The following is a 10,239-nucleotide window of genomic DNA, read 5'->3' on the forward strand; positions in this document are numbered from 1 at the left end:
CACGATTCTGCACATACCCAATCGGATTTGGTGTGTGATGACATCACTGTATGTAAATCATCATGGAGATAGGACAATGCTAGATGAACTGTCCCACCCCAGCCCAAAAGACATTAAAAAGGTGTACTTTTCACTGCTACCAAAAATGTTCACCTCCACCCCAAGCCGTAAGCCGTATTTTAAAATATTGCTTTCTGCTTTATTTATGTGGGAAAATTGGAAAGGGAGGGGGTGTTATGAATGCCGCTTGGGGTCAAAGGAGGAGTGCATAGAGGCAGTCATCTCAGGTGACACCAGCAGCCTTTTCCAGCCAGATCTCATGAGACCTCATAAGAGCTCCACAAGATCTCACTGGAACCCACCATTGCCACTTTGCAAGCACTGCTAAACAACCCAGCTAAGGGAGGCTTCATCAGGGTTGGGTGGGCAGCAAGCTGAGAGGACACCTTCCCATTTTGCCTCAGGTAGTGAAAGGGGAAATGCCAACCCTGGTTTAAAGTCAAGAACGCTGAGTCACACAATGCATTCATCACACACGCTGTGCGGTGATATACTTTGTATTGATCTTATTGACTTATTGAGAGCCAGTGTGGTGTAGTGGTTAAGAGCGATAGATTTGTAATCTGGTGAACATACAGCTGCTGGGTGACTTTCGGCTTGTCACACTTCTCTGAAGTCTCTCAGCCCCACTCATGTCACAGAGTGTTTGTTGTGGGGGAGGAAGAGAAAGGATAATGTTAGCCGCTTTGAGACTCTTTCAGGTAGTGCTAAAGCGGGATATCAAATCCAAACTCTTCTTCTTCTTCTTCTTCTTCTTCTTCTTCTTCTTCTTCTTCTTCTGTACTGATCTTCGTGTCATATTGTGTTGATCTTCTTGTCATTTCTGTTACGTTGTGTACCGCCTTGCTGTATTTTTGCTACTGAAGAGTGTTCTATAAATAATGCTCTGTCCCAGCTTCTGCCAACATAGCAGTTCAAAAGCACACCAGTGCAAGTAGATAAATCAGTACCGCTGTGGTGGGAAGGTAAACGGCATTTCTGTGCACTCTGGTTTCCATCACGGTCTTCCATTGCACCAGAAGCGGTTTAGTCGTGCTGGCCACATGACCCGGAAAGCTGTCTGTGGAAAAATGCTGGCTCCTTCAGCCTGAAAAGCGAGATGAGTGCCGCAACCCCATAGTCGCCTTTGACAGGACTTAACCGTCCAGGGGTCCTTTACCTTTTTTTAAAAAAAAACAACCTATAAATATTGAAATAAATAAATATTAACCAAAGTTCTAACTAGATGGCCAGTCGAGTAGCACAGAGGAATGGTGAAGTGGGATGATGATGGAAGTGTCCTGCTGCTCCTTAGAGTGCTGCGGAGGCCATTGCCTCAAAATAGGTCTGTCTCCGGGGTTCTTATACTCTCTTATTACATGACAAGTAGACTGATGTGTTGACTGTAGATCTTCTGGACTGCATGGCCCTTTTCTGGCTATTTGACTCAAAGGTCATCATCTCATGCCATTATCACTAGGTGTCACTAGGCAAACGGACACAACTGTCTCATTTCTTCTTCCCATGAATATTGTTTTTTAAAGTCCTGTTGAAATGAGCCAGCTATCATCCAAAGCAGCTTGCTTCTCCTCTTGCAGAGGCTGTCCTTTCAGTCCAAATATATCTGTTCCGCCTTTTCAAGCATTGCATTTTGAACTGATTCTATTATAAAGGTCAGTGAATACCGAGATGCCATTTTTGGCTCAGGCAGCCAAATGTCCTAGGAGAACCCTCTTTTAAAGTCCATCATTCACACACCAGTTCCTGCCGTCATCTGCCCACATCCATGGTGCCAGCTGAGGCAGTTCCCTTCATCCTTCTGTAAGAAAGAACTTGTCCCTGCTATCAAGAAGCTTCATCCACTTGGCTACAGAGCACAGGGGAAACCATCAATTTATCAACCAGAATAAATACATTTTACTCTGATGTGGTGGGCTCACAAATTACAATCCCTTTGCTGTATTTGAGGTAATGGAATTTGGATTTCCCAGAAGTTTCAGTGGGATATGACCCAAGACATGCAGATTCATTAATGGTGACTATAACCCAATGTAACTTTGGATACAACAAATACATCTGGATTTCACATAGCTTTCAGCTTAAGGCAGCAAAAAAGAAATACATAGTTGACTTCCTCGCAGCCACATTTTTGTGTCTTTCAAAGCCCTATAGAGTGCAATACAATTTGGAGAACGTAAGGTAGTGCTACACCATAACATAAGCAGCAAATCACTTAATATTATTCTTAATAAAGCCCATCTGGTTGTGATCTAATGAGAACCACATTTAAGTCACTTTTTCCGTCTTCAAGAATGTCATACAGTCATAAGCAAGCAACACTTTCAAGATTATTTATGCTGCTATATTACAGACAGGAATCCCCAAGCCATTTACTTTTGTTTGGTGTGGTTCTAATATAGTCCCACCAAAGTCACAATCAGGGCTTCAGGGAATTGAATCAAGAGGGACCTGTGGTCTGACACAGTATAAGCTTCCTATGTAATCATGTGCCTTGCCAAGATGCAAGGGGTTCTTTTTTGTTTGTTTGTTTGTTTTTTTGTTTGTTTGTTTGTTTCTGGCAGACAATAAAACACCAAGGTGGTTACTTTAACAAGTTTATTTGCTAGCAAAGAATACAAAGTAAAGCATTAAAAAATCAGATTTCTCAGGGCTGGGAAAGCACCTTCAGAGCAACAGCTATTCCTCTCACTCCGTCAGTCTAAGGCAATGTCTTCAGTGTCTTCAATCTTTAATCTTAGCAGCTCTCCAGTCTCACATATTTATATTATTTGGGTGTGGGAGCCATATCCCTGTGTTCAGCCAGGGGTAGTACCAATGGCATCATCTCAGGTACATCAAAGGGTTGGCAAGCTGCCCTCTTCTACGGTTTGTGTGAGAAGCACTAGTCCCTGTCATTCTCATGACTTTGATTCTGCAAGCACATGAATCAATCCTCAATCTTGGCATTCAGTATCCAGATTGACCTCATGTCCTGATAAGCCTCTATATCTGTCCTGTCTCTGTAGTCTAAAAATCAGCTCCCAAGTCTATTTATTTGTATTGTTTAATATTCCAGTGCTCTGTGTTTATAAAACCCAATAAAAAGTAATTTTTTTATAATAATAAAAAATCAGCTCACATTGCATTAATCTGTCCTCACCTGATGCATCTCTAAACGCAATTAAATCCTTAAAGGACACAGCCTAGAAGGTTATTAACTAAGCAAGTTCAGGCTTCTATAAAGGCCCTGCATAAACCATCAGAGAATGCCACCCCCTCCTTGTAACGTAGCTCCTGCATATCTTCCCTAACGCTATGTTCCTAACCAATCCTAAAGCAATTGCCTAGGCCTTCGAAAGAATCTCATGTACAACGTATTGGAAGTAAATGTAGGGTTTTCAAAGCTTCTGCTTCTGGCTCTGTGTAATGGATGCTAATGGAATGGGTTTTTTTTTAGGAATGCTGGAGACTTGGGGAAATGATCTCTCTCAGCGGGCCAGCGCCTGATACTGAGGAAGTAAGCAAACCCAGCAGCTTCTCAAAGCTTTCCTTCAGGCAGAAAAAGAATCCATGTTTTTAAAATATAAAACCACATGTTACTTATGAAGGTCTCAAGTAGATGTATTTTAGTGTTGAAGCCCACCCCCACCCCTCTTCCAACAAGATTGGAAGTGCAATTTGAAACATTTCTTACCATCGTTTTGTTCATGTCTCTTACAATGAAATATATTGAGTGGAAAGGAGAAAAAAGTTTTTAAGGTTTGGAGCAATTTAATTGTGGTTTCCTTTTAATACTGGAGCAATTATACATGTCACTAGCTGAAAAGCAGAATTACTTATTATGAAACACTAGCAATAGCTGACACCTTGATCCCAGTGCTATTAACCATTCCTGAAGTGCTCGTGGCAAGACCATTTTTCAAAATAAAGAAACACTAATTCCAAGGAAAGTATCATTTTCTCCTACTTATTTCCATGTGCTGATGGTCTCATGTTACATCCAACTAATTTAAACCTGCTTACGCCAATTATTTCACACCATGGTCCTCTTTTTTTTCTTCTGGGCATATCAATCATCCAAATTAGTTCAGTTTTGTAATAAGAGTATAATTAAATCTTCCTTTTAAAAGAGCATAAGCAAATTTCACCTGAGCGTAATGACACCCTCATATCCGTTTCTTTCCTCAAGGTCCTCAGAAGGTATTTAATATACCAAACATGCATCAGAGGCCCAGTGTTTACCCTTTGGGAACAGATGGTACATCTCCCTTAACTTGTCCCAACATGTGAATGTACCTCTCCACCCACCCACTCAGTGTTCCAGCCCACAAGCACATGCAGGGATAAGACATGTGAATGCCATCTGCATATGTCCAGCTCAACATATGCAGAAAACTACATGGATTATTTTCCAAATTATATCATATAAGCAATTTGTACCTTGGTACTTGGAACTGCTGTGGTCTAAACCACTGAGCCTCTTGGGCTTGCCGATCTGCAGGTTGGCAGATCGAGTCTCCACGACAAGGTGAGCTCCCATTGCTCTGTCCCAGCTCCTGCTAACCTAGCAGTTCAAAAGCAAACCAGTGCAAGTAGATAAATAGTTACCACTGAGGCAGGAAGGTAAACGGCGTTTCTGTGCACTCTGGTTTCCGTCATGGTGTTCCTTTGCACCAGAAGTGGTTTAGTCATGCAGGCCACATGACCGGGAAAGCTGTCTGTGGACAAACACCGGCTCCCTTGGCCTGAAAGCAAGATGAGTGCCACAACCCCATAGTAGACTTTGACTGGACTTAACCTTCCAGGGGTCCTTTACTTTTTACATGTGGAGCCAGTGCGAATGCACTGGGTGAGCAAGAGTCTACACTGGACCTCAGTGAGGGATATTGCCCAATATTATCCAGTCTGGCCCATGGATAATGCAGAACAAAGGATGACCTGGTTTGAACCAAATGCTGTGAGATTAGAGTACACTTTGGGGAATAGACATTGCTCATACATTTTCCCTCCTGCAAAAAAATGAGAAAAGTGTCACTTGGCTTTTGATGCTCAAAAGGAAGGTGCACACAGATTAATATGAATGAATGTCTTAGGTGTTCATGTGTTATGCTAAATTTTTATTTTGCATTGCATTGTATTGTATCTTAAGAGTCTTTATTACATTTTATGCTTCAGTGTGGGAGTGTTGTTTATTTTTCATCTAGGGCCTTTGTGATGTTCCCCAACTACCTTGAAGACAGACGTCTGGATCCCACGCAACAAATGAGTAACGCAAGTGGACATTTATTTCCTACAAAATATGATAATCTGGAAATGCCCTTTAAATGCTCCTAAGTATCAGAATGTTTTTGTCTGTTTCAACACTCGCATTCTTTCCAGAATTAACGGGGAGCGAATTATCAAGTGACTAGTTATATTTGGTCCCACAACCTTTGTATGAGGTGACTTAGTGCTGGACAGCTCGGTTTCAACCCACCTTCTGCAGGAAGTGAACAGAGCCATTTGGCACATAAATTAGCTGAGCTGGGAATTTTCTATCCCTTAATGAACTTTTCCATTTAACATTACCAGAAAAATACACCAAGGAATCTTAAGAGCTTCATCATCCTTGGAGCTGCGAAGTATGGTATGTGCATTAGTGAAGGTCACTGATTAATTCTGTCTCCATCTAAATAAAACTGGTTGCAGTAGTCTGATCCAAGGATAGCTGCAACATCAGCTGTTGTGTGCTAATACCATAGAACTTTTTTAATGCTAGGCAGAGCAATCCTAATTCTGATGGTGGGGGGAGCCTGAACAGCTGCCATGTTCTAGATTTCCACAGTCTACAAGGGCAGGGTGGGAAACATGCAACCAGAAAAGAAACTAATGGCATAAAAATGAGAGGCGCATCACGGGGACCCAGGAAACACCACCAGTGGCAATCAGGGACTCTAGTAACAATGATGTCTACATCATTCTGCTCACATTCAGAGGGAACCAATGATGGGGCCATGCCTACCACACACTTTCGGAATCATCACACACACACCAAGTACAATGATGTCATAGCAACCCTATTTCTTCAGCCTCGGTGTCTGAACCAGCAATAGTGACCCCTACAGACACACTTGGTATCCTATTATGCTCTTCACAACCACAGCATGGATTTTCTCTATATTGCTGCATATAGAGGGAGAGGAGCGGTGGTTACTGGTGGCATGGAAGAAACTGCCCACATCTCTGGAAAATGATAGATATGCTATCATTTGCCAGCAGTGCCCTTCCACACTCTACATGGGACAAACATGCCAACCCCCTACACAAAACTGGTGTAATTCTGACCTCAGAAGTGGCAACAGTCAGAAACAGTCAGGACGCCCTGTTTCTGACCTGAACGTAATTCTTTACATGTCAGTGCCTTCTTTTTAGGAGTGGAAAGCAAGACAGAAAAGTTGACTGGAAGTCTGGAAGTTAATTTGAAGTTGGACTGAATTGTGTTTAGCAATTACTCGCGGTTCTTCAGTCTGCTTATTTCAGACTTGACCAGTGTGTTTTCTGAAGATCTTGTGGCTAATAAAAGGTCACATCATTACATAATTGAGGCAAAATCTACAACAGTGAGAACAAATTTGATACTGTGGTTAAGTCCCTGAGTCAGCTGCAGAAACATCTGCACTGGTTCTTAGGGTAGCAGCTGCCTCCGATCGTGGTGTAGAGTGGGATGTGTGGGGTGCAATTTAAACCACAAGAGCCATGTAGATGGGAGTGCTGCATTCTTGCCCACCTACCTCTCTCCCTCTTCCCCTTTCTCTCTTATATAGGCATAAGAAACTGCTTTCACCAAGTCATACCATTGAACTATCTAGCTCAATATTGTCAATGCTGGCTGACAGTGTTTCAAGCAGGAGTCTTTCTTGACCCTACCTGAAGATGCATGAGATGAACTGCATTTACTACACTTTGGTTCTTCACCATCTAAAGTGCTTCACCTGGGAGAGACATGTTAACATGACGAAAAGGTGTCAATGGCCCAACTAAGAGGAATCTTGGGCCTAGGCAGACAGAGGCTGCCAAGGTGATGAGGTGTGTGAGAGAAGTGACAGGTGAATAGTGTCTTTAGCAAAGTGTGCTGTGAAGAAGAAGGGAGAACAGAGGGACAGAACCATACGAGGCAGGCTGACTGGAGGCTGGCTGGGAGAGATGCCTTGGGCTCCAGTGCCGCACTGAAGAAGAAGAAGAGGAGTTTGGATTTGATATTCCCCTTTATCACTACCCGAAGGAGTCTCAAAGCGGCTAACATTCTCCTTTCCCGTCCTCCCCCACAACAAACACTCTCTGAGGTGAGTGGGGCTGAGAGACTTCAAAGAAGTGTGACTAGCCCAAGGTCACCCAGCAGCTGCATGTGGAGGAGAGGAGACATGAACCCGGTTCACCAGATTATGAGTCTACTAAGCTATTGCAGTCTCTGCCACATATTGATTCTCAAATGAACATAAACCCTGTATGAGCACTTGAAACCCCCTGGAATCTTGCTATCACTCAGCAGAAAGTGCCCAACTTTTGTAATCCCCTCACCTTCCCTTTGGGGCAGTGTTGCATTTAAATATACATAAGAACATAAAAAGAGCCCTGGTGGATTAGGACAGAGGCCCATCTAGTCCAGGATCTTGTTCTCACAGTGGCCAACTTGTTGCCTATGATAAGTCCAAAAGCAGCACCTGAGCACAGCCGCAATCTTTCCACTTGGGATTCCCAGCAATTAGCACCCAATATGTCTGGGAGCTACCTCTAACTGCCCATCTCATGTGTAGTTGTTTCTTAGAGACACATCCATTTATATCGTGAGAATATAGGTCTACAGATAAGACATGGCTTTAGCCAACCTGTTTTTTATTGAATTTTGGGAAACTACTCAGATCTCTGGAAAATGTTTTGCTTAGACACACAGCTAGCGGAATTCTCTGCTCTCGGGTTCCATCTTTTTGCTAGATTTTCCTAACTGCTCCATAAAGAATAGCTCTGGGGCCAAATATATCAATTCAGAATTCTGCTTTGAAAAGGTAATCTTAGACATCTGGGAACTACTATTACGTTTTGTGGGGTTTTTTGTTTTTTGCTTTTTTATTCAATCTTCTGCCAAATGTCTTCCCAGTTAAATGCTGGAAGGAAAAGTTGTTGTGCTAGTTCCCCTTCCACATTTCTTCTAGAGCAGGGATAGGAGGACTTTGTCCTACCAGATCTTCTTGGACTCCAACTGCCAACAGCCCCAACCAGTATGGTCCATGGTTAGGGATGATGGGAGTTGGAGCTCTACAACATCTGGAGGTTCACAAGCTTTCCATCCCTGTTCTAGAGTTTTATGTGACAATGCTGTACTTCTGTTCTTCTGGCTATAGGATTTGGTGAGAGCCCTGTTATGTCAGCTAGACATGCTCTTTCCATGACATATGTGCTAGTGGAATACCCCAGATATGCCAGCATAATGGCTAAATTAGGAATGAAGTCATGGGTGGGATGGGGCAGTGAATGGAAGGGGCAGATTTAGGACTGTACCCAACTAAGTTCTGTTCAGATTAGAGCCACTGAAATTAACCTAAATTAGTAGTATCTATTAATTTCAGTGGGTTTACCCTGTGTAGGACTAGCATTGGATACAACTGTATCCTACACACCTCCAGACCACGGCCCAGTTCTCCAATATGTGAAGGTATTCTTGAATCCCGATTCTGTCTTCTGCATCATTGGCTACCTCTCCCAGTTTGGTGAGACCACACAAAGGAAGCACTTCCACAAAAAGCTTTCCTCCAGAACACTCCTAGGGACTTGATCCCATTGCTAAGTCTTCTCTGGTCTGAATCCTAACAGGTGCCTGTTTGGGGACTCCAACAAACAATAATGCAGGCTGGATACACACCATACAGTTAAAGCACAATTATTGCTAATTATCTCTATTACTTAAAGCACATGACTTCCACCAAAGAATCCCGTTAACTATTTTATTAAGTGTGCTGGGAATTCGTTGCTCTGTAAAGGGTGAACTACAGTTCCCAAGATTCTTTGCAGGAAGCCACATGCTTTAAATACATTTTAAATGTATTGTGTGCATACTTAGACTGCACTCCAACAACTGACAGTATCTACACAACCATTCCACCTACACAGAAAGGAGGAAATACTCAATGCAAACCGTAACTGCTGTTGTGTGTCTTCCATGTCTACCTCACTCACCCACTCCCTTTCTCGTATAGGATTTTTTGTTCATTTTAAAGAGTAAGGTAAAAGTAAAGTAAAGGCAAAGGACCCCTGGACAGTTAAGTCTAGTTGAATTCAACTTTGGGGTGTGGCACTCATTTCCACTAGTGCTAAACTGAAGATTGGTCACTTATCCCCCTGCACATATTACTAAAATGCATCCTTTCTTGTTGTGATTTTTTTCTGCTCGTTTTTTTTTTTGGGGGGGGGGGGTTATTAGCCTCTCCTCCCTTAAGTGTATGTGAGTGAGTGGGCATGCATGTAATTGTGGCCTAGGCATAATTTATTAATTACATAGCTATCTGAGATTGAAAACTTGTGCCATTAAAGTTAATAGAAGCAGCATGTGCTCAACTCAGGCCTTTTATTAAGCTGCCTTGAAAACAGTTTAAAATGTGGTGCTTTGAGCATCCAAGTCCTCTGATGTTACGATGCATAAAGAGGGAATTAGTGAAGGATATATAGCTATCAAGTTGCCAGAGGATTTTGCAATTATTACTGATGCATACAGAGCTTTAAACTGCCGTGCTAATGATCTACTCTATTCCCCACTGTGTCGTTAATTTCCATCCTGATCAAGCGACTTGGTAGGGACCCATGTAAAAATAAAGTGGTAGAAGAGTTTGAACCTTCTCACATAGCACTATTCAATCTAGAGTCAACATTAGACTGAGATTCCTGGGCCTGATTTCATCATGAGTTCAGCATTGTACAGTATTTAAAGATCACAGTGAGACAAAGATCCTGGTTCCAGTAACCTTTTGTAATATGGTGTTAATCATGCTATCTGCTTTACAGGGCTGCTGCAGATATTACTGAGGTATTATTGCCCATATTCATATATTATCTGTGTGTAAGGCATTGATGTGTAGAGCAAAGGGGCAGTCTGCATTTTTCATCCCACCTCAACATCATGCTTTTTCCATTCACAAACCATGAACTGTGCATGGCTATGTGAGCAGAAAA

General features: G+C 42.5%; 1 long non-coding RNA gene across 1 annotated transcript; it reads left to right on the forward strand.

Moving 5' to 3' along the window:
• The first annotated feature begins 223 nt into the window (after positions 1–223).
• LOC310676368 lies at positions 224–6,996 on the forward strand. The gene is made up of 3 exons (XR_014510499.1): positions 224–464; positions 5,244–5,665; positions 6,843–6,996. It is a non-coding gene; the product is annotated as an uncharacterized lncRNA (long non-coding RNA).
• The last annotated feature ends 3,243 nt before the right edge of the window (positions 6,997–10,239 follow it).

Source organism: Podarcis tiliguerta, assembly GCF_965153285.1.
Source record: "Podarcis tiliguerta genome assembly, chromosome: 4".
NCBI classification, from domain to species: domain Eukaryota; kingdom Metazoa; phylum Chordata; class Lepidosauria; order Squamata; family Lacertidae; genus Podarcis; species Podarcis tiliguerta.